At 42.7% G+C, this 23,387-nt stretch overlaps 1 protein-coding gene across 4 annotated transcripts in view; it reads right to left on the bottom strand.

Moving 5' to 3' along the window:
* KANSL1 (KAT8 regulatory NSL complex subunit 1) overlaps positions 1-23,387 on the bottom strand; it is a 217,155-nt gene that overhangs the window by 155,810 nt on the left and 37,958 nt on the right. For 2 of the 4 annotated variants that reach the window (XM_066363095.1, XM_066363098.1), the window contains exon 1: positions 16,801-17,397. The exons of the other annotated variants lie outside the window; for them this stretch is intronic. The gene's annotated coding sequence lies outside the window, so the exon portion shown is untranslated. Of the gene's footprint in view, positions 1-16,800; positions 17,398-23,387 lie in introns of those variants that run through there. 4 annotated transcript variants of the gene reach the window in all.

The following is a 23,387-nucleotide window of genomic DNA, read 5'->3' as shown; positions in this document are numbered from 1 at the left end:
CAAACTTAAGAAGTTTTACAAAAACAGCACAATAGCTTATAATAAATCGCCTTTCTCCAAAGAATACAAAGCATTAAAAAGCTGTAATTAACTTATTAATCCTAATAACAACCTGGGCAGTAGCTTTCGGGCTGAAATTTAAATTTCCAATTTACTGGTGGGGATAGACAACAGTTATATTGTACACTCAAAATAAGAAACCTAAATATCTTAATATGTTTTTAAGAAAAAAAATATCAATTTTACTCTGACAAATGCAGGTGAAGCTAATGAACCTGTCACTGAAATAAATTAAGATTCTTCAATAAGCTCAAAGAGACAAAGGAACGGACCTATTAACTATAAAAGGTTAAGCTAGGTAACTAATGGTTTTCCTACCAGTTCCAAGGAAGCATTTTGGGGACTGGAAAATGTCAAATAGATTCACCATGCAAATACATTTGGGAAAAACTTTCCTGATGGAGATTTACAATGTACTTTATCATAATGAATGCACAAATGTTTGTCTTTACCAAATTTATTTAGCAAATAAACATTTTTTCCCATTACCTATTAATATCTTGCAGAACACTGTTCTGAGGAATACAACTTGGAATAAAGTTCAATTATGTGCCTTCTAGAACCCCTTCCTGTGCTTATGATTCTATTATTCTAAATTGCAGTACAAGTTCAAGGACAAACTTCCACCTAACACCAGCAGCATTTGGGAAGCATAAACATATCCCTAGGGCAGAGTTTCTCAACCTCAGCACTACTGATGTCTTGTGCTGAATAACTTTCTGTTGCAGAGGGAGGGAGGTCTCTCCTTGGCTTTGTAGGATGTTTAGCAGCATCCCTGGTCTCCACCTACTAGATGCCAGTAGCACCCTCCTACAAAAAAAAGACAACCAAAAATGACTCCAAGACATGTCAAATGTCCCAGATCGGGCAAAACTCACACCTCCTGAGTATTGCCTAGTCCCTGGTTGGCAAAATGTGGCTAGCGAGCCACACACAGCTCTTTGGCCCCTTGATTGTGGCTCTTCCACAAAATACCACATGCAGGCGCTACCTCAATAAGGAATGTACCTACCTATATAGTTTAAGTTTAAAAAACTTGGCTCTCAAAAGAAATTTCAATCGTTGTACTGTTGATATTTGGCTCTGTTGACTAATGAGTTTGCTGACCTCTGGATACGGACTCCAGTATCTGTATCTGTATAGATCAGGGGTCCCCAAACTTTTGACACAGGAGGCCAGTTCACTGTCCCTCAGGCCGTTGGGAGGGCTGGACTATAAAAAACACTATGAACAAATTTCTATGCACACTGCACATATCTTATTTTAAAGTAAAAAACCAAAACGGGAACAAATACAATATTTAAAATAAAGAACAAGTAAATTTAAATCAACAAACTGACCAGTATTTCAATGGAAACTATGGGCCTGCTTTTGGCTAATGAGATGGTCAGTGTCCAGTTCCATATTTGTCACTGCTAGCTGTAACAAGTGATATGACGCACTTCCGGAGCTGCCGTGACGCTGTGCAACCCGCATCACCGAAAGTAGTACTGTAGGTGAGCAACTCCACGCTTTGCGGCGCCACCACATACAGTACTCACTACCAATGAAAAAGGTGCCCCTTCAGGAAGTGCGGCGGGGGGAGGCAGATAAATGGCCTCAGGGGGCAGCATGTCCCCGCGGGCCATAGTTTGGGGACCCCTGGTATAGATACATATAAAGATGTATTCTTTCTAGGCACTAGCCGGTTGGCTCAGTGATAGAGCGTTGGCCCTAAGCGTCAGCCAGTGTGTGCATGTCCCAGGTTCGATTCCCTATCAGGGTACACAGGAAAAGCATCCATCGGCTTCTCCCCCTCCCCCGTGCCCCCCTTCTCTCTCTCTCTTTTCCTCCTCCTCCTCCTTCTACTCCTCCTCTTCCTCCTCCTCCTCCTCTACCGCTTCTGCAGCCATGGCTCAATTAGAGCAAGTTGGCCCCAGGTGCTGAGGATGGCTCTATGGCCTCCACTTCAGGTACTAAAAATGGCTCCTGTTACAACTGAGCAAGGGCCCCAGATGGGCACAGTATCACCCCCTAGTGGGTTTGCAGGTGGATACTACTCTGGGTGCATGCAGGAGTCTCTCTCTGCCTCCCCTCCCCTCACTAAAATAAAAAAATAATTTTAAAGATATAACCTTTCCAGAAAGCAAAACACTTGGCTGCTTCAAATCCTACAAGTCACTAACTTCTACACCTACAAATTAAAACTTTGCCTTACCTCTCATTAGTGTCCAAGACAGAACTCCCAAATACATAAGAATAAACTGGCAGCAGCCACCTTAAATATTGATAAGCCGCAAAAACCCAAGGGGAAGGGTTTTGCCATTTGGCTGGCAAATCACCACACATTCACCGAAAACAGAACAAAAATGAGATAGGGAAGAAAAATTTGGCCATAATGCGGCTTCTACTAACCTCTTTACCCATTACTTCATTACTCTGCACAAAGGAAAGAAAGAGAAGGAGGAAGGAAGGTTAGGGAAGTGTCAGTGAAGTTGTCAAATGTTAGCTGAAATTTAAAAATTAGCTAAAATTTAATTATGTAAGAGGCTAGGGCAAGAGAATGGTAACATGGCATTCTAGTGAGAAGAAACAGCTCGAGAAAAGGCAAGCTGTGGGAAAACCTAGAATATCCTGGAGGTTAAAAAAATTGATCAATTTGCTTAAAATACAGTTAATAGAGGAAGCAGTACAGGAAAAGATGGAAAGGGAGTTTGAAGCCAGATCATTAATGACAACCTTACACAGCCAGCCAGACTTGACTCAGTTACAGGCAGCAAAATGTCACGAAAGATTTTACAAATGGAGAGTGACACATCAGAAATGTGCTTTTAAAGAGGCCAGTTGGGTAGGATGGATTAAAAGAAAATAAAAAGGCAAAGAATGCAATGAAGAAGCTACTGCAATTAAGAACCTCAACTAGCCTGACCTGTGGTGGCGCAGTGGATAAAGCGTCGGCCTGGAAATGCTGAGGTCGCCAGTTCGAAACCCTGGGCTTGCCTGGTCAAGGCACATATGGGAGTTGATGCTTCCAGCTCCTCCCCCCTTCTCTCTCTCTGTCTCTCCTCTCTCTCTCTCTCTCTCTCTCTCCCTCTCCTCTCTAAAATGAATAAATAAAAAATTTAAAAAAAAAAGAACCTCAACTAAAGTGATTACCACAGTAGTAGAGTCAAAATTTCCTCCAAGCTTAAATCTAGAAATTCAAAGGGGCTAAAAGTCTGCAGAAGGGCCAAATAAGTGACACAAACATTAATGTAAAGGCTCTTAAGGACAGGAGAAGAGCTCTTTTCCTTCATAACTTCATCTTCTTTATGATGAAATCCTTCCATTTACTGCTCATAAAGCTGTTCAGGTGAGATATAGCCTCTCTATTCTTAACACAACCAACCCAAACCCAGCCAGGGTCCTCATCAGCCCAGCCAGGATCCTCATCAGCTCACACCTAAATCATAGCCACTTCCTCACTGATGCTTCAGTGCTCCAATCCATTCCATCACTTACCTACTCTAAAATAGCTCTGGTGCCTTTTTCACAAGTCAAAATTCTCCAACATGCAACTTAGATAGAACATATCAGAGTAAGTGCATCATGTAGCATGGACTTCGAACTCCACAGATTCCAAACTCCACAATCTTTGCCCAGGGATGCCACTTCTACTTAGAAGGCCCTTCTACCATTTAGGCCCAAAACTTAACTAACTCTTCAATATATGACATTTCCACACTATGCAGATTCACACTGCTTTCTTCCCACTTAAATTGTACAATGCACTTAAACTCACAATCACTCAACTCAAATTATCTGAATGTTTTCTAATTGTCAACTTATTATATTTCCAAATCAGGTAATGTTCTTTAGCATCCTTTTCTTGCATGCTCACTGACTTTTTCTAGAACTTGGTATATAATGCAAGCACTTACTGACTGGGTTAGAGTAGTCAAAATATACTTGGTGAGGTAGGTCTTCAAATTTAAGATTTTGCTAAGCAGAGAGAGGTGAAGAAACTCTAACCAATAAACTGAAAATCAAAATGGGAAAGGAACCTGACCAGGCAGTGGCACAGTGGATAGAGCATCGGACTGGGATGTGGAGGACCCAGGTTCGAGACCCCATGGTTGCCAGCTTGAGCGCGGGCTCACCTGGTTTGAGCAAAGCTCACCAGCTTGGACCCAAGGTTGCTGGCTTGAGCAAGGGGTTACTCGGTCTCCTGTCAAGGCACATATGAAAAAGCAATCAATGGACAACTAAGGTGTCGCAATGAAAAACTAATGATTGATGCTTCTCATCTCTCTCCATTCCTGTCTGTCCCTATCTACTGTATCTATCACTCTCTCGGACTCCATCTCTGTAAAAATAATAATAATAATAATAATGGGAAAGGATATGGGAGATGATCTAAAGAACAATTTGGATGAGCCAGAAGGTACATGTACAGCTTCTCAAAGAGAAAAAAACAAAAAGCAGCTATGTATGTAGTGATTTGTGGTAAATTACTGAAAGACACATCATGGGACACACTGGTAAGTCTTTTACATAAAAACAAATGTAGATATTTTATGAAACACAATAGGGGGTGGGAAGCATAATTTTTATTATAAAACAAAGAAGTGATGTGGATCTCACCAACCCAGCCTCTAACACTTTCCTGTGCCAACAGAGCTGCTTAACTGAAAAAGTTTTGCGATTACTAAAGGAATCATAGCTCTGACTGAAGGTTATTGTGACTGCTGTTCACTAACATTAAGCTGCAGAAGCAAGATTCCAATTCAAATCCCTAATTCTAAAGTCCACACTCTTTAGATACTAAGCAGTTTAAAGCTAGGTTTAAATTGTAAGGGCCTTTACTGCTAGACACTAGATTTCAAATTTTAGTCTTTAGAATAAGTTGATAAGGGAATACCAACTGATCATCTCCAATAAGCATTTCATTAAAATACCTACAATATTAAAAGCACCACACTAAGTGCCTACGATGATGACAAAAACCAGTAAAGAGAGACACTACTATGCAATCAATTCTGTGGGGCCATATTAGGGGACCCTCATATAGGCTGAAAGTGGGTGAAGTCATAGGTTTCTCAGAGGGAACAACATTTAAGTTGAAACCTAAACAGTATATAGGGCCCGCCTGACCCGGCGGTGGTGCAGTGGATATAGCGTCGGACTGGGATGCGGAGGACACAAGTTCCAGACCCCGAGGTCGCCAGCTTGAGCGAGGGCTCATCTGGTTTGAGCAAGGCTCACCAGCTTGAGCGCAAGGTCGCTGGCTTAAGCAAGGGGTTACTCGGTCTGCTGTAGCCCCATGGTCAAGGCACATATGAGTAAGCAATCAATGAACAACTAAAGTGCCACAACAAAAACTGGTGATTGATGCTTCTCATCTCTCTCCATTCCTGTCTGTCTGTCCCTATCTTCCCCCCCCCATCTCTGTAAAAAAAAAAAAAGAATAATAATATGTAGGGCCCTGGCCTGACCAGGCAGTGGCGCAGTAGATAGAGCATCCAGTAGATAGAGCATCTTCCTGGGTGACTGAGGACCCAAGTTCAAAACTCCAATGTCACCAGCTTGAGGGCAGGGTCACTAGCTTTGAGCGTGGGATCATAGACATGACCCATGGTTGCTGGCTTGAGCAAGGGGTCATTGGCTTAGCTGGAACCCTCCCCCTTGTCGAGGCACATATGAGAAAGCAATCAGTGAACAATTAAGGAGCTGCAACAAAGAATAGATGCTTCTCAACTCTCTCCCTTCCTGTCTGTTTCTTGCTTGCTTTAAAAAAAAAAAAAAAGAGTATGTAGGATCCGCCTGACCTGTGGTGGTACAGTGGATAAAGCATAGACCTGGAATGCTGAGGCCACCGATTTGAAACCTGGGGTCCGCCCAGGCAAAGCACACACAGAAGCAACTATTACAAGTTGATACTTCCCACTCCTCCCTCCCTTTCTCTTTCTCTAAAAACCAATAAAGTAAAATCTTTAAAAAAAATAAAATAAAGAAAGTATGTAGGGTCCAGCACCATCCACACTATTTCAAGCATCACATATCCAAAACCCATTCCATGCCCCCAACACCAAACCCAAAACCAATTCCTGCCTTCAACATTCCCTATGTGCAAGAACCCTGATCTCAATCACTGATGTACCTACCATCTTATAGTTTTCTCATTTAAACATATACTAATGCCAGCACGAATAATAGACTACAGAAGCTAATGGTCTAATGTGGAGACACTTAAGAATTATAACAGTCTCATTAATGCAAAGATAAGAACATAGAAAATAGGTACAGATGAAAACCCAGATGATAAAAGCACTGGGTTTTGCCTGAAGAGGTCAAGGAAGGCTTCCAGAAAGAGATGATATTTTGACTGAATTTTGAAGGCTGACTAGGGAGAGCTCAAAATAGGTAAAATGATAGCCACATTCATTCCATCCTTAACAGCACTGCCTTAGTTCACAACCTCACTATACATACATTACAGTAATCCAGACAATGATAATCTCCCAACTGTTCTTTCTTCCTGTCTCAGCAAGTCTTCAATCTAGCATCCACTACCAAAAAAAGGAGGAGCCCTGGCTAGATGGCTCGGTTGATTACAGTGTTGTCCCCCTGCGCAGAGGTTGCTGTTTTGATCCCTGGTCAGGACATACACAGGAATAGATTGACATTCCCTTTTCTCTCTCCCCACACCTCTCTAAAATCAATAATTTTTTTTTTTTTAAAGGAAGAGGAAAGGAAGGAGGGAATATAAATCTGATTATGTTGTAGTCCTGCTTAAAATCCTTCAATGACACTAAGGTAAAGATGAATCCAAACTCCCCATACAGCATATGTACCTCCATTTTTTACACTCAGCCTCATCTCCTTCCTACCTGGCCCCACTCCAAGCTTCCCGAATCGTATTTATAGTTCCAGGCTCTTCCATGCCCTTGCACCTTTGCTCCTTCTCCAAGATCACATACTCTTTCAAGCATTCCCCATTTATTCCAAGTCCATTTATTTAGGGGTCCCTCTCTCTCTAGGATCTTACCTGCACCTCCATAGCATCCTGGGCAACATCTCATAATGTAATATAAACTCCCAATTTTGTCTTTCCCTTCCTTCCCTAGAATGTATACTCTAAAAAAAATTTTTGTTGTTGTTGATTTTATAGAGAAGACAGAGAGGAAAGAAAGAATGACAAGTATCAATTCATAGCTGCTTCACTTTGGTTGTTCACTGCTTGCTTGTCATACGTGCCTTGACCAGGCAAGCCCAGGGCTTCGAACTGAGGACCTCAGCATTCCAAGTTGACACTCTATATCCACTGTGCCAACCATAGGCCAGGCGACTGTACACTTCTTTTAATAGAGGTTATGGTTTGTTTTACCTTTGTCCCCTACATGTGCATGGCATACAGTGGACCAACAGGTTAGTTAACCTGAACATTCTATTTTGAATGCATCAGCTGGAGATACATCATGAAATTAAGGGGATGTCTGATCATAAAGTGACAACGATCTAACAAGTAGACACTAGGGCCTAGCCAATTAGCCCAGTCAGAGCATCGTCCCAAAAAGCCAAGGTTGCAGGTTCAATCCCCAGTCAGGGCAGATATAGGAAGCAACTAATGAATGCACAACAAAGTGGAACAACAAATGAATGCTTCTCTCTCTCTTAAATCAATCGATTAAAAAAAAAAGCAGGCACCAAACTGAATCTAGGACAGACTTCACCTATCTCAAGTTCCAATTATTTATATTGCCAAGCGCCTGCACTCAGACTGGCAAACTTTTTAACTGTACCTTTTAAACTATTAAATTTAGTCACATAAGCCTTTTGAAAGCAAAAATCTATCAAAAATTTAAATGTAATTACCCAAACTCTTACCCAGTCACTGCACTTCTAGGAACCTATCAACAGAAATACTCTCAAAGATACATAAAGATTTATGCACAATTCTTCCATGAAAAAATAGTAATACAAAAACAAAAACTCTTTAAATTTAAGACATACTAGAAAATTATGCAGCTATTAAAAAGAAAACTATGTTTTGATGTGAAAAACCTCTGATAGCAAGCTAAATGGAGAAAAAAAGACCAAGCCATATAAATATGAGCCCGTTTGTGTTTAAATATATATAAACAGAAAAAAAACTTTTGAAGAATGACTACCTATCAAAATACATTGCTCACAAAAATTAGGGAATATTTCAAAATGAATATGAAGCAATGAAAAGAAACATTTCATTTTTTTTATTAAACAAGAACATCAGTAAAGCAAACAAGTCAAAGTGAGTTGTTCAATTATGCAAATGAGATGCAAAACCAACTTTTGTTTCACTGGTGAAAATGCACTGTACAAAAGGCTGAGAGTACTAAAGAGAGAGTATATGCACGTTTCCTGATCTTGAAAGTGCACATCCTGCAATTTCACAGCCCTTGCAATGCCCCTGCAACACGATTTGCCCGAATGTGAAGCCTGGAGAGTCACAGGACATCTTGAAACTGGTCAAATACAGAGAACAGTGGCAACAGCACTTGGAACATCCCAAAGCGTGATTAGCAGACTGTGGAATCGCTTTCAAGAGACTGGCACAATGCGAAGAAGACAAGGGCAGGGTAGCCCATCTGCCACAACAGCAAGAGATGACCGCTACTTGACCTTACTGGCAAGAAGGAACACACACAGCAATGTAATAGAGCTGCAGGGACAGTTTCTCACTGCCACTAGACAACAGATATGCACCCAGACCGTATGAAATCAGCTCCGTCATGTTGGGACTGCATGCCCAACCACCAATGGTATGCATTCCATTATCTGAACACCGTAAAACCTGTTGAAGGTGGGCTGATGAGCATCACCACTGGACCTGTGATGAGTGGTCAACTGTCTTCTTCTCTGATAAGTCACGGGGTTCAGTCTTCAGCCTAACAATCATCATGACCTGACCTGGCGTGAATGAGGAACACGGGAGAATCCGTTTCACACAAGAAAGGGACTCCTTCAGTAGTAGAGGAAGCATTGGTGGTCATACCGACCTCCATGTCATCAGAAACAGATCACTGACTGCTGTTAGATATTGAGATGAGGTCCTGCACCCTACAGTGGAACCCTGTGCTGGAGCAGTTGGAAACAACTTTCTTTTCATGGATGATAATATAAGGCCCCAGCGTGCACATTTCGTCAACAACATGCTTCAGGAGGCAGAGAATTGAACTCATGGACTGGCCTTCACTTTCTTCAAACCTGAATCTCACTGAACGTGCTTGGGATGCACTGGGAAGACGTCTGGCAAACCATCCAATGTCTCCCACAACACTTTTTTTTTTTCCCCTTCGGTTAGCCATGGATTTTTTTTTATTTTTACAGAGACAGAGTCAGAGAGAGGGATAGACAGGGACAGACAGACAGGAACGGAGAGAGATGAGAAGCATCAATCATCAGTTTTTCGTTGCAACACCTTAGTTGTTCACTGATTGCTTTCTCATATGTGCCTTGACCATGGGACTACAGCAGACTGAGTGACCCCTTGCTCGAGCCAGGGACCTTGGGTCCAAGCTTGTGAGCTTTGCTCAAACCAGATGAGCCTGCACTCAAGCTGGCAACCTCGGGGTCTCGAACCTGGGTCCTCCGCATCCCAGTCCTACGTTCTATCCACTGTGACACCGCCTGGTCAGGCACCCCACAACACTTCTTGAGCTGAAAGTCGCCCTGGAGCAAGAGTGGCAGAGGATCCCACAAGAACTGCTGGACAAACTGATCCTGTCCATGCCTCATCGCTGTCAGTGTGTTTTGGCAGTTTTGGGTGACCATACACCCTACTCAACAGTCAATGTGTAGCACTCTTGTCCAGTATGACATGCTTCTGTTCTCCCACCAATATGTGACTTGCTACTCAATCACAACTGAGTTTGCATCTCATTTGCAGCATAATCAAACATCTTTCTCTGATTTGTTTGCTTTTCTGACGTTAAATAAAAAATATCAAATCTTTTTTAATCACTTCACATTCATTTTGAAATATCCCCTAATTTTCGTGAGCAGTATATTTATTGTTTATCCTATTTCTATCCTACCACTAAATTCAAATTTCCTACCAATCTAGCTCACAAAAAGACAAAGAGGGGGGAAAATGTACTTTTTAATCTCATCTCTTTCTAATAAACTCTAACAATACAAGTGTTTAAACAATCCTAAAATCAGAGCTTCTTGAAGGGTCCAAGCAATTCAAAAGAAAACAGGTTATTCTTGGCGGAGATCCTTGACTAAATTCCAGGGATCTCACTGAAACCTGCCTTATCCCTTCAGAGACTTAATTAACGATAAATAAAATTTTTTTCCAATGCCAGGGAAATGTTAAATATTAATACTAACATCCTTCTTTCATTCCCTTGGGAGGTCAAAGGGAAAAGTAGGAGGTAAGCAGTAAACCAGTAACTACAAAAACAGCTGCCCAATTTTTTTTTTTTGGTATGTACTTAAGGTCTTCAAAATCCTCAGTTTTCTGGTCCTGACTGGTTGGCTCAGTGGTGGAGCATCGGCCTGGCGTACGGGAGTCCCGGGTTTGATTTCTGGCCAGGGTACACTGGAGAGGTGCCCATCTGCTTCTCCACCCCTCCCCCTCTCCTTCCTCTCTGTCTCTCTCTTCCCATCCTGCAGCCAAGGCTCCATTGGAGCAAGGTTGGCCCAGGCGCTGAGGATGGCTCCATGGCCTCTGCCTCAGGAGCTAGAATGGCCCTGGTTGCAATAGGGCAGCGCCCCAGATGGGCAAAGCATCGCCCCCTGGTGGGTATGCCGGGTGGATCCCAGTATGACGCATGGGGGAGTGTCTGTCTGCCTCCCCGTTTCCAACTTCAGAAAAAGAAAAATAAATCCTATTTTCCACAATAATGTACAAGCAGTTTAGAAATCTTCCCAGCAGTTCAACTTAAAAAACTTGTATTTCTACAAAGCCTCTACACTAGCAAACACCAAAAATTAAACTGATTAGCTTTTCACCTGTATCCCTTCACACCCTCTGGTGGAGGTGCTAATTAGCAGTCACAAAGGCCAAGTAACGAGTAGCAAAAGCAAGCCTGGTATCAGTTTTTAGCAATTTTTGGCTTAACGTCCTAGCAACAAAATTGTTATTCATCTTTTTTATTCCCCAACACACTTCCCCTCCAACTGGTATTAGCCAGGTCTGACCCTAAACTGATCCTTTTTAAGAAAAAAATTAAAAGGCGAGGGACTCTATTAAGTTTGATGTCACTCGCGCAACTTTTTCCAAACAAGGGCAGAATCTGCTGTACTTAAAATTCAGAGTTTAGGATCTCATTTGGAATTCCTGGTTCAAGTAACAAGAACCAGAGTTTTTGATAACATATAGATAAAACTGCACTGAATTTAGCTCCACCTATCCTGATTTTCAAAAGCTTGGGGAAGAAATTGTAATTCTTAAAAAATAAGAACTAGGGCCTGACCAGGCAGTGATGCAGTGGATAGAGCGTCGGACTGGGATGCGGACAACCCAGGTTCGAAACCCTGAAGTCACCAGCTTGAACACAGGTTCATCTGGTTTGACCAAAGCTCCCCAGCTTGAGCCCAAGGTCGCTGGCTTGAGCAAGGGGTTACTCGATCTGCTGTAGCTCCCCCCCCATCAAGGCACATATGAGAAAGCAATCAATGAACAACTAAAGTGTCACACTGAAGAACTGATGCTTCTCATCTCTCTCCCTTCCTGTCTGTCCCTATCTATCCCTCTCTCTGACTCTCTCTATCAAAAACAAATAAGAACAACAACAACTAGGGGAAAAAGGCAAGTTTACAGTCAACAATAAAATATATAGCTAAATAATTCCCTAGGTTAGGGCATTCAAATGTTAAAATTTCATGGAGCTAGCTAAATCTTGTAAAAGCAAGGCTTGCAGAAAGTAAAATTTATTTATTCAAAAGCTATCATCTAGACTTGCCACCCAAAAGAGAGACAAGAATTTAAAAGGTATCCACCTTTGAGGGCACCTTGGCATAAAGGTTTAACTTTCATAGATAAATCTTTTTCTTTCAGACTACCAAAATTTGTTTGCTTTTCATTCATAAATGAGCTGTGCTTTCTACTGTGAAGTCAGTTTTCTTCATAACCTTCATTTCAGCTTTACCTTTATTCTAGCAAGATAAGAAAAAAACTTAACACATAAAGAAAAAAATGTCAATTTCAGTCCTGTTTGGAGTCCAGGCTTTTTGGTAAATTATACTGATTGGCTTATTTTTCCAGTACATTTTACCCTACATCCTAAAAGACAGAAACATGGCACAATGTAGAAAGAAATAACTGATGAATAGTGACCCTATCAATTTTTCTTTTCCTGTGACCAACAATTCTCTTCACAATCTCCAAGTGATACCACTTACCTCCTACCTCTTTTGTGGCCTTCAAATGTTGGTACAGCAGGGTATTTGTCTTTCCCAAATCATACTGTCTTTTCTAACTATTATTGTGGTTTCATTGAGTTTTGATCTCACATTCCATAGAGAATGGGAAGTATTAAGGAAAAGTCTTACTTTGTTATGAATTATTACACTCTGGCAAGAATATTTTTACAAAACTGTTAGTATGCCCAGAGGCTAATATGCAATTTATTAAAATAGAAAAAATAATTTAAATATATATTTTCAGAAGCAACATGAAGACTGGAAAACCACTCTTGTTGTTGATTTTAAAGAGAGGAAAAGAGAAAGAAACATGAATTTGTAGTTCCACTTATTTATGCATTTATTGATTGATTCTTGTATGTGACCTGACAGGATCAAACCACAATCTTGGCCTGTCGAGACAATCCTCTAACCAACTGAGTTACCTGGCCAGCGCAAAACCAGTCTTAATATAGATTTCCAAGAAATAGTTAAAGTCCTATTTTAGGTGAAGGACATGGTCCAAATACTCTTCACACTGAGAGAGGGCAAGCCAGGTGTTTGGGACCATTTTTATTTGAGGCACCTGCACTGTACACTTCTTCATAAAGTGTTCAAAGTTCTAGCTGGGTAGCGATGCTTCTCTCTCTCTCTCTCTCAAATCAATGAATAAAAATTTATAGTGATCAAATAAAAGAATACTAATGTGAAAGAGGTTTCCTGAGACCTAGAACAATCTAAACAATGAGGCAGAAATATACTTAAAATAAAAAAGGCAAAGAAAAAGTGCTTTAAAACTCTAAATAAATCACTCAATAATGAAATTTGCTCTGAGAGAATCAACTGAAAGACACATACTTAGTCTGCACTATTCTCCCTTTCCAAATTCAAAGGAATGAAGATTTTGGGGCAGGGGGGCCAATGAATTTTTAAAAATCTCTCTTCAGGAAGTCACTTAATGGCTTCACCAAGAAGAAAAAAAGTAACCCCTACCAAGCCCCCCCAAGGAAACTAACTAAATATAAGAGGAATAAGCATTACTCTTTAAATTCAGGATTTTTAATGACTATTGTTTAGAAAATACAACATGGATTAGTATATTTTCATAACATTTAAAAATAGTTTCAGCCTGACCTGTGGTGGCTCAGTGGATAAAGTGTTGACCTGGGAACGCTGAGAGGTTGCCGGTTCAAAACCCTGGGCTTGCCTGGCCAAGGCACATATGAGAGTTGATGCTTTCTGCTCCTCTCCCTTCTCTCTCTCTCTCTCTCTCTCTCTCTCTCTCTCAAAAAACTGAATAAAGTTAAAAAATAAAAAATAGTTTCACCTGACCTGTGGTGGCGCAGTAGATAAAGCCTGGACCTGGAATGCTGAGGTGGCCAGTTCAAAAACCTGGGCTTGCCTGGTCAAGGCACATACATGCAAGAAGCAACTACCTATGAGTTGATGCTTCCCACTCCTCCCCCATCTCTAAAATAAATAAATAAAATTTAAAAAAAAAAGAATTGTTTCTAATATAACAAAGTAACTAAATTTATTCACAGAAGTTCCTAACTAGAAGCACTCATATACTAAAATACTTCTCAAACCAACATTATCAACCACATGTTTACAGCTTACATGAGTCAGGTTATATCAACAGAACAAATCTAAAACTTGTTTTCACTTTAAAATACAATTAAAATCTGTGGCCAATTCAATAAAATTTAGAGGATGTAGGTTATACAGTGTAACATTACTAGACATGGAAGAGTATTGGCAATATCTGAAAAAAATGGGAGTTATTTTCCTTTCTTCTCACGTTGATAAAAGTTCAAAAGTGAACTAAGGCTTACTCATATTCTAGCTTACAAAATTTTCCTCAACAGGATAATGATATGTCACCAAACAATCAAAGAATGCTCTGCAGATTTAGCCATAGAAATAACATGTATAGGCAAGAAGAAAGAATATCAGACAAAAAGTTAACATCTGACTTTGGTAAAGCACAAAAGCCAAATACTAATGTCCTGAATAAGGCTTTCAGAAAAAATGCAGGAACACTTCTAAATACTTCAATAGGCTCATAGGTAGAAGGACCAAAAACCTCACCCCACCTCAAGGTTCCATCAATATTTAACTGACCACTCTTTTAACTGTCTACAGACACAAACCAAAAACACTTATCTTACATATACTTGAATGAGGCAGTTGTAAGAGACCAACTGCAATACACATGTTAAGAATCTTTGTCACAGGGCTCATGTTTCTCTTCAACTAGTGCCACTTGAGAAATAAAGTTAACCACCTCCAATCATGACATAACTAACAAATACATCAAATATGTATATATGCTAAAGTTCAAAGGAATTGCACACTTTGTTGCAAAAACCTAGTGGAAACCGAAATCAGAATTCCATTACCTAAATCAGATATATAAATCAATTATCACACATTTATAATACATTTTTTAAATTCCCAAAGGATGAGCATTTTTACCTTGCCTTATTTTTAGAATTACACATCACACTGCACATATCACATGACATGATGTAACTGTTAGCAAAGAAAATGACCCAAACCACTGAAAATACACAGTACAAGAATCAATGCATCCTTAAGAATCACATTTCACATTCATTTCTTTTAAAAAATGTTTAAATCGCATTTTTTAAACTGAAAAGAAATGGTGGTTAGTAACCTATGTAGAAAAACAGAAATATACTTGGCATTTTATAAAACAAAAATTTACCCCAATTATTAGGAATACTACTATGAAGAAACAGGTTAACTAAACATTCATTTAAACCTATAGAATTAAAAGCAAAAAAAAGCACAACAGAATTGCACTAAAATACCTTTAGGTGAAACACAATTATTACTCAAAAGTATTTACTGTTTTAATAAGATAACTGACAAACCTGCAGACAACTAAAAATTTCTAAACTGATCAAACAGTATGTTAGAAAAGGAACCAAGTACATTCTATAAAGGGGGGGAGGGGAAACACACCCACCAAAGCCTTTGTAAATAATGGTACTTTAAATGACCCCAAAAGTAGGAAAAATATAAACTATACTATTCTGAGATATGAAAAATATATTCCGATGTATTACTTTTCCATACTTGAAAGTGGTTTAGAAACGAAGTTCAGTAACAATCTATAACTATATCATGATTATGCAAGGCAAAGATTATGTAATTTTATCGTTTTTTACAAATGTTCTCCGACTCTAAAACTAAAACAACTAAAATGTTTTGCTCTCTCCAACTGGGAAAGTGTAGGTTCCACTGGGCTACAATTTAAAAATATAAACACACCCCAAAACAAACAAAAAAACACAATGATTTCTAGCCACGTGACAAAGGAGATGGCAAAACCAGGATTGTGAATGGAGGGAAGGGAGGCGAGGCAGGACTAGGGCGATTTCTCGGAACTTTGGGGACCTCGGGATTCGAGTCTCCCGACCCTTAGGGTACCAAACTCTAGCCCTACGAGTTGTATTGTTAATATTCTCAAGTACAGTTTGATTAATAGGTCAGGAAAAATGCACCAGTGACCTCTAAAATAGAGGGGAAAAACAGAGGAGGAAAGAGCAATTTAAAGTGGCGCCATCATGTCACCCTTTCTCCCCTAAGGCAATCAATAAGCAATAGTTAAGAAACGTGTTTCTCAAAAATACCACAATGGAATGCCGAAAATGGAAAACAAAAGGATTTTTAAGTAAAACATAAAGGTACTGTTAATTATGGAAGAACTAAACTATATGCTGAAAATCAAAAGACCGCCAGCCGGAAAACAGGCCCCCCAAACTCACTTAAAAAGCAAATAAATGCCTCTTCCTCTTTAGCTTAAAAAAAAAAAACCCACACACACAACGTCCGCCTGGAGGAAACTAGACCTGAAAACCTAAGTGACCTCAATTTACAGGCAACAAAAATAATAAATAAATGAAGCAAATAACATCTCACTAAACAATCAAGAGTTGTGCTATACACCGTGAAACGCGCAAAATGTTTCAGAGAAAGGCCTTTTGCAGTCAAGAGAAGTTCAAGGCGAGAGCCAGAGTTTGTTTGGGGTTTTGTTTGTTTTTTGTTTTTTATTTTAAGAGAATAATTCGTGTTCTTAAGGCCTCATTTTTAAATAGAACGCCAAAGGAAAAGCTGGCGAACGAGGCGGCAGCTGGTGGGGAAGGGCCCCCGCACACCCCCGCCCTTGGGGCGACTCCCAGCCCCGGACCCGCAGCGGGGAAGCCCGGAGAGGCCATTTAAAGTTCCGGGGATTTTTCCTGCCCTGCCTTGCCTTTCTAGTTACAACTAACAAAGAGAGGGAGAAATGGGAGCCACAGGGAGAGCGAGGAGAAGGAGAAAGGGCAGCGGGAGGAGGTGGAGGAAAGGAGCAGCAGCACCTACCACGTGATGGAGGAGCGTAGCCCGGGCAGATTCAGCCCCACAAAATGGGCGCAGTTTGCAAACAGCCCCCGGCCTGGGCGCCGAGGGCCAGCGGCGGGCGGGGGCGCGCGGCGGCGGCTCCGGCCCGGGCCCTCCGCTCTCCTCCCCCCCGGCGCCCGGAGCCGCCCTGACTTTCCGGGCGGGGGGGCGAGGCGGAGGGGGAGGGGAAGGCGGCGGGGAGCGGCCGCTTTTTCTTCTCTTTTGGGCTCTTTCTCCGGCCTTCCTCGGCTCCGGCGGGATCTGGGCACGGCCGGGGCCCGCAGCCCGGCTGGGAGGACGGGCTGGCGGGGGCAGAAGGTGAAGCCGCCCCCCCGCCCCGCACAAACAAGCGCCGCCGTCTGCAGCCCGAACCCGCACCCCGGCCGCCACCCCCGCACGTCTCTTCCTGGCCCGGGAGCGCGCTCCGGCCGCCCCCCGCGCCGCCGCGGCGAGACGAGTCGGCTTCGCTACGGTGCTAGGTTCTCCCGCCGGTTCGGCGAGCGGTGGCGGCGGTGGCGGCGGCACTGGGAAAATGGCGGCCGAGCTCCTTTTCCCTCCCCCCCTTTAATCTGAAGCGGAGGGAGAATGGAGCGAGCGAGCAAGCGGGCGAGCGCCGGGGACACGGGGAGGAGGGACAGCAGCGCCTCCGCCGGCTGCGGCTCGGCGGCGAAGGGCCGCTCCGCCCAGGCGCGCCGCCAGGGGGCGCCCGGCGCGCCGCCCCCACGGACCGCCAGGAGGCGCGGCCGCCGCCGCCGCCTCAGTCATGGCTCCTCGCCGCGGCCGCGGTGCCTGCACCTCCATCTGCGGAGGCCGCGGTGCAGGGCCTCGGCTGTTCCCAGACGTGCGGCGGCACGCGGCACTGCGGTGGGTGTGAGCTGGCCCTTGTTGCGGCCGAGGTTTAAGGCTAACCTGAGGCATTGCGGCCGTCACATTTCCTCCGTGATGGGTCTGGCGGGGCTGCGCATCGGCTATGAGGGGTAAGGCCGGGTGGCGAGGCGGAGCGAGAGGACGTGAGCGAGGAACTGTTTGCACTGTATGGTAAGGCCTGTAGCTAATGCCGACGTTGCCACAGTATTCCAGGGCTAACGTGCGCTGAATCATGTAGGAAGCTCCTTGACCAGTGAAGCGCTTCCTGCCGCCCTTTGTCCTAGCAGCCTGCCACCGTACACTGCAGCACGCCTAGGCAGTAGCCCCAGCGCCGCGCTCCGCAGCCGCCAGGGTTAAAAAAAAAAAAAAAAAAAGAGGCGCACATCGTCATTGCGCAGGCGCGGGCTTTGGCCCGCGCCGGGCCAGTCCGGGAAGACGCCAGTAAAGAGAGGGGAAGTGATAGCCCACCAGCGCCCGGCCCGCTGGGAACTGTAGTTTTCGTTAAAAAGCACGCGTCTTGTTTTGGGTGTCATGGCTTGGCAGATCCGCGGAAACAGGCAAATTGGCATTACACAATGAGTATTTATGCTTTCAGTCGCCACCAAAAGGAAGTTCACTGCTATGCTGAAAGTTTAACAAAGAACTCCACAGAAGAACCCAAATCTCACAAGAGGCAAACTTCCCACCTTCCTACAGGACCTGGTTTAAAGTAGTGGCAATTTATCACTTTTCATGACCAGTTTGTCAGTACAGTATTTTATTGATTTCCCAAAACAGAGTCTTAAAATAATGGAACCTTTTCTAGGTTAAAAAAAAAAATTCAGGCCATGGCCGGATAGTTCAGTCGGTTCCAAAATAAATAGGAGGTTGCCGGTTGGAACCCCAGTCAGGACATACACAGGAGTGGACTGATATTCCTGTTTCTCTCTCTTCCCCTGCCCCTTGCTAAAATCAATCAAATTTTTTTAAAAATCAGTAATATAATGCAAAGTGTGACATTTACACAAATTAAATTCCATCATCCATTAAAGCTAAAGAAAACATTGCCAAGAAAAGTTTAAAAACAAAAAGGAACTCAGATTCATCAAAAATATTACTTTATATAACCGAATTTAAAAAAACAATTCCATCATCAAATTCAGAAGATGAGAAGAGTATGCTCTTCTACCAAAAATGAAGATGAGAAGTGCTCAATACTCTTGTGGCTTACCAGAACCAATATCCGGTGGTATGCCTCACTTCTGCTAGTCAAAAAAAAAAAAAAAACAGTTAAAAAAAAACCAAAAAGCAGGGCTTAGTCCTCCCACAAAGTTATACTAAGTCATCAGCTCCTACAGCATCTGAAACCTATATTTCCATGAGTTTCCATTTGTACTCTTAAAATCATTGTCATAACCATGGTTCTCAAATAGCAAAAGCAAAAAGCTAAGAAAGTCACAGAGTCAGATTACACAAAGAACAAATGAATATATGTATACATATTTGTACAGATATTCAAATGAAATCCTAGTCTTAGCTTTTTAATGTATAATCCTGGAAAAGACTAGCTGATTAAAAAAATGTACACAAACACATCTCCACATAATAGTAATTCCACAAAATATAGCATACAATTCCAGGACCAATAGATGGCAACCTAGAGCCCTAATCTGAGGTTTCTTAAAGCTAAATGAGCAGAATGAAAAACACCAAATAAGGCAAAGCCCTTTGCAGTGTATACTTAAATGTTATGTTCAACGACACCCAACACAAAATAATCTTACTACTGCTTCAACCTTTAAAACTCAACTGCCAAGGCCTGACTGGGTGGCACAGTGGATAAAGCATCAACCCGTGTGTAGAGGTCACAGGCTCCACCCACAGGGGGCACCTAGGAGAAGCAATCAATGAACACACAACTAAATCAGGGGTCCCCAAACTTTTTACACAGGGGGCCAGTTCACTGTCCCTCAGACCATTGGAGGGCCGGACTATAAAAAAAACTATGAACAAATCCCTATGCACACTGCACATACCTTATTTTAAAGTAAAAAAAACAAAACGGGAACAAATACAATATTTAAAATAAAGAACAAGTAAATTGGCCCTGGCCGGTTGGCTCAGCGGTAGAACGTCGGCCTGGCGTGCGGGGGACCCGGGTTCAATTCCCGGCCAGGGCACACAGGAGAAGCGCCCATTTGCTTCTCCACCCCCGCCCCCTCCTTCCTCTCTGTCTCTCTCTTCCCCTCCCGCAGCCAAGGCTCCATTGGAGCAAAGATGGCCCCGGGCGCTGGGGATGGCTCCTTGGCCTCTGCCCCAGGCGCTGGAGTGGCTCTGGTCGTGGCAGAGCGACGCCCCGGAGGGGCAGAGCATCGCCCCCTGGTGGGCAGAGCATGCCCCTGGTGGGCGTGCTGGGTGGATCCCGGTAGGGCGCATGCGGGAGTCTGTCTCTCCCCGTTTCAAGCTTCAGAAAAATACAAAAAAAAAAAGAACAAGTAAATTTAAATCAACAAACTGTATTTAAATGGGAACTATGCTCCTCTCACTGACCACCAATGAAAGAGGTGCCCCTTCCAGAAGTGCGGCAGGGGCCGGATAAATGGCCTCAGGGAGGCGCATGTGGCCCGCGGGCCGTAGTTTGGGGACCCCTGAACTAAATGGAACTAAGTGAAAGGATTGATGCTTCTCTCCTTCCCAACCCCAAATCAATGGAAATTCTTAAAAAATTCAACTGCCAGATTTAATTAGGTCCCCAAATAGCCAAGGGTTATGAAATATATATTTTTTTCAACAGAATAGGAAAAAGATGAAAATGCTCATTTCAAAAACTGTATTTTAGGATAAAAAAAATTCCAACTTTCCTTTTCTCTCATTCCTTAGCTCGAGTCAGAAAGTCACAGTGTTTATGGCACTTAAATCAGTCAACCTGTTTTATACTCAAATCATGTATCTTTCTGCTTATGCACCAATTTTTACAAATAATATTCAAAAGTAAGCCACTACAGACACAAAAATCTTAGAGGAAGAAATAAGTTTTCTTAAAATTTACCCCAGAAATGTAGTGGATGTCAAGACTGATTAGAAACACACACACATACTACTACTAACTTTTCAAATCACTGTTGTAACAAATACTGTGGTTGGCTCTCCCATATCCACTCTATCTATCCTAATGGATTAATTTTAACCCACTGTCTTTGCCAATGATTGGTTGGAAACGGGGATGGCACCCAATCCTGGAAGATCTCCAAGAAAGAATTGTGAGAAACACTTCTTCAATCCTAAAGATGAGGAAGAAAACCTCCATCTTCTCAGACACTGCTAAACATGACACCTCAAACCACGGCAGTTACCTTAAGCAAGCCTGAAGATGCCACCAACATCAAAACGTGGCCAAGATTTGGCAAGAACTTTGGTCCTTGATGACAGACAGCATTAAGCCATTACATCATACAATCCTGATATCTGCAAGACTTCTGGACTTCCAGCTACATAAGAACAATGTTGTGCCTGACCTCTGGTGGCACAGTGGATAAAGCATTGACCTAAAATGCTAAGGCTGCCAGTTCAAAACCCAGGGCTTGCCTGGGCCAGGCACATACAAGAAGCAATTACTATAAACTGATGCTTCCTGCTCCTTACGCACCACTTTTCTCTCTCTACCTTTCTCTCTCAAAGCATTAGAATCTTAAAAGAAAGAACAGAACAATGCTGCAGGTTCAATGCCCCATCAGGGCACATACAAAAAAAAAAAATTGAGCAGTGTATAATAAATATAAAATGAGCCCTGGCCGGTTGGCTCAGTGGTAGAGCGTCGGCCTGGCATGCAGGGGACCCGGGTTCAATTCCCAGCCAGGGCACATAGAAGAAGCGCCCATTTGCTTCTCCACCACCACCCCCCCTTCCTCTCTGTCTCTCTCTTCCCCTCCCGCAGCCAAGGCTCCATTGGAGCAAAGATGGCCCAGGCGCTGGGGATGGCTCCTTGGCCTCTGCCCCAGGCGCTAGAGTGGCTCTGGTCGCGGCAGAGCAACGCCCCGGAGGGGCAGAGCATCGCCCCCTGGTGGGCATGCCGGGTGGATCCCAGTCGGGCGCATGCAGGAGTCTGTCTGACTATCTCTCCCCATTTCCAGCTTCAGAAAAATACAAAAAATAAATAAATAAATAAATATAAAATGAGCCTTTAAATAAATAAATTTACCAAAAAAAGGTATGTTGTACACATAACCATTATCATTTATTTCAATTAACAATAATATATGTAACTTTATAGATATGCTCTTTATTAAATGCTCTCTGTAATTCCTCTGAGAATGTTTCCATATATCATTCTCACTTCCTAAAGCTGACCTGGAATCCCTTAAAGGCAAGGACTATAGATATTTCAACTTTAGATTTATTCCTCTCATCTATACAATAAACGTTCCAAAAAGGCACTCTACCTTCTCTACCATATATCTTCTAACAAGCCAGAAATTCCTAAGGAGAATTTTCTGTCACATATTCAGTACTTCACATGTCTAAACTAATCTCACAAAGACAAGGGATTCCTTTGTTTTGCACTTTTTTTATTTTTTTAGATGAGAAACATCGTTTGTTTTTTTTGTTGTTGTTTTTTTTAATTTTTATTTATTCATTTTAGAGGAAAGAGAGAGAGAGAAGGGGGGGGGGAGCAGGAAGCATCAACTCCCATATATGCCTTGACGGGGCAGGCCCAGGGTTTTGAACCAGCAACCTCAGCATTCCAGGTCGACGCTTTATCCACTGTGCCACCACAGGTCAGGCAATCATTAGTTTTTCATTGCGTGTTGCAACACCTTAATTGTTCATTGATTGCTTTCTCATATGTGCCTTGACCGCGGGCCTTCAGCAGACCAAGTAACCCCTTGCTCGAGCCAGCGACCTTGGGCTCAAGCTGGTGAGCTTTTGCTCAAACCAGATGAGCCCTCGCTCAAGCTGGCGACCTTGGGGTCCTGAACCTGGGTCTTCCGCATGCCAGTCCAACGCTCTATCCACTGCTCCACCACCCAGTCAGGCTGTTTTGCACTTTTAAAAAAGCAATTATATTAACTCAGGAGAAAGTCCTAAAGCCTAAAACATTTCATTTCAAAAGGACAGGGATCCAGATTTTATTTGCCATTGCATCTGGGGCCTAGTGCATAGCCTTACAAAAGAGGCATTTCATAAGAATTTGCTGAATAAGTGAAAAAAGGGTTTAGTGTGGTAATTAAGAATGAGGAACCCAAGGACAGTCCCAGTTGTTTGTTTTGTTTTGTTTTGTTTTTTTGTGAGAGAGAAAGAGAAAGACAGGAAGGGAAAGAGATGAGAAGAACCAACTCTTAGCTGTGACACTTAGTTGTTCATTGATTGCTTCTCATACGTGCCTTTACCAGGGTAGCTCCAGCTGAGCCAGTGACCCCCTAACTCAAGCCAGCAACTATGGGATAGATCATGTCAAAGGTCCCATGCTCAAGCCGCCAACCCTGCACTCAAGTGGTGAGCCTGTTCTGAAGCCAGGTGAACCTGCACTTATGCCAGCGACCTTGGGTTTTCGAACCTGGGACCGCCATGTCCCAAGTCAACGCTCTATCCACTGCGCCACCACCAGTCAGACACAGTCCTGGATTCTATTATGCCTTGATCACTTACCAGCTGTGTTACTTTGAGCAAAGCTTTTAATCTGTAAGCCTCAGTTTCTACTCTGTCAAACAGATATGATTGCTCAT

Source organism: Saccopteryx leptura, chromosome 2 (genome assembly GCF_036850995.1).
Source record: "Saccopteryx leptura isolate mSacLep1 chromosome 2, mSacLep1_pri_phased_curated, whole genome shotgun sequence".
Lineage (NCBI taxonomy): Eukaryota > Metazoa > Chordata > Mammalia > Chiroptera > Emballonuridae > Saccopteryx > Saccopteryx leptura.
The sequence above is the reverse complement of the archived record's forward strand: the minus strand, read 5'-3'. Positions and strand labels throughout refer to the sequence as shown.